Source organism: Fringilla coelebs (genome assembly GCF_963513975.1).
Source record: "Fringilla coelebs genome assembly, chromosome: 31".
In the NCBI taxonomy this organism is placed as follows: domain Eukaryota; kingdom Metazoa; phylum Chordata; class Aves; order Passeriformes; family Fringillidae; genus Fringilla; species Fringilla coelebs.
Genome location: NC_140057.1, coordinates 1031850 through 1033822, shown reverse-complemented (window position 1 = coordinate 1033822; position 1973 = coordinate 1031850).

Here is a 1973-nt window from a genome sequence, read left to right as displayed (position 1 = left end):
GGCCTGTGGGCCCCTTGAGATGATGAGTCTTTAGGACAGGAGGCTGCAATCCATTCCACATTTCTCACAAGAGGATGTCTAATCCTCTTGTGTTGGCTCAAGCCAACCTTGGTGGTAAACCCTCAGTGGCATACCTCACAGGCCCATTCACCAGTAGGAGCCACACATACCACCGCTTTGCAGCATGGGACGTGACAGGAGATACTATAGTAATTAGGATTTTGTTTACTGCCTGGTTGGCTGTCTGTTTCTGCCCAGACACGCATAGGATGGTTCTGTTGCAGGCTCAGCTTCAAAGGACGAGTCTGGACACTTTGGTTTTTAATCTTCAGATTTGTTTATCATTTCTTATCTACAGAATTTTCTCTCTGCCCTGCTGGGATCAGACCAGCAAGGCAGCCAAAGGAACTCTGACCGCCTATGGGGTGGCTGTGTCTTTTTATAGTATAACATATTTACCTTTTAGTCCCAATACCTTTCACCCTTATTAACAAGTGCACCTTCACCATGAACCAATCCACAAGTGCCAACAACACACAGAAGATGGACGACAAGAGAAAGAAGGAAGAACCACAAGACAGTCCCTGATTCCTCTTGTCTTGTCTTCATAACCCCCTTGTACCAAAACCTTAAAATCTATATTTTACCCTGTAAACATAGCATTCCTGCACCATTCAAACCCGAGTGACTCCCATATCCTCATACACAGGTGGCACATCCCTAGAGGGATCAAAGTCAAGCCACCAGGCACTTTTGGCAACATTCCAGGACCTCCGAGCCCCCCAGGGCTTCTCTCAGTAGCTCTGGACATCCGGAGTGATGTGCTGAATTCCCACATCTCCCCCTTCTGTTTGCACAAAAAGCACCTCTTTTGCGACTGGACTCATGACACGCTGTACACATAAAAGGATGCACAGTACAAAAAGCATAAGGGCTATGAGAACTGACAGGTAAATTTGCTTTGTTGTTTGGAGCAACAGACAATGAAATGAAACACATGACATGAGCATTATGAAGCTCATGATTTCACCTTTGTGAAAAAATATTACCATCTTTTCACTCAAAACCTCAAAGGAAAACCCCCAAAGTCATTCTTTTGTTTCTTCCAAGTCATTGCTTGCAGCTTGAGCCTCCTCTTCTGTCTGAGTGCTCGTCTCTCTGTTTCTGCGATCAGTGCTCTCTTGTTCTTGTGTCTGAAATGGCTTCACGTGCTGTGCCGACACCCACTTCAGACCTCGCCCTGTGGAAACACAAGCAAAACCCTTGCCCCAGGTGATTAGCCTGAAAGGACCCTCTATTTGTCCTGACTCTGGGTTTCTGATCAAAACCAAAGGATTCTCCCTTAGTTTTGCCTGAGAGCTATTTGAAAAATGTCACAAGATTGGTGGATTGGGCTCTGAGGATGAACTGTTAAGAAAACTCAACACATACAATGCTTTGTTTAATTTCATGTGAGGCGTCGCTTCTGGCTCCCCCCTTTTCTGTGTATCGAAAAGGGATTTCAGGGTGTGATGTGTTCTTTCAATGATTGCTTGACCTGTGGGTGAATGTGGAATACTGAATGTACCGAAAACCTGGGGTCTGACACCCCACCTTTTCAGGAATTTGTCAAGCACCCTGCCTGTATATGTTGGACCATTATCTGTCTTTATTTCTTGAGGTACACCTAATGATGAAAATGCTTGTAGGAAATGTTGACAAGCATGATCTGTTGTTTCCCCTGCATGTGCTGAAGCAAAGACTGCTCCTGAGAATGTGTCTACTGAAACACAATAATTTTTGAGTCGCCCAAATGATGGATATTTTGTGACGTCAGCCTGCAACAGTTGAAGACTTTGCAGTCCTCGTGGGTTGACTGCTCCTGTGGAAGCCGGTGGCTGCACAAGCTGACAATCTGGACAAGCCCTAATGATTTCCCTCGCCTGAGTTTTTGTGAGACGGAAGGATTCCATCAGGGCCTGTGCATTCTGATG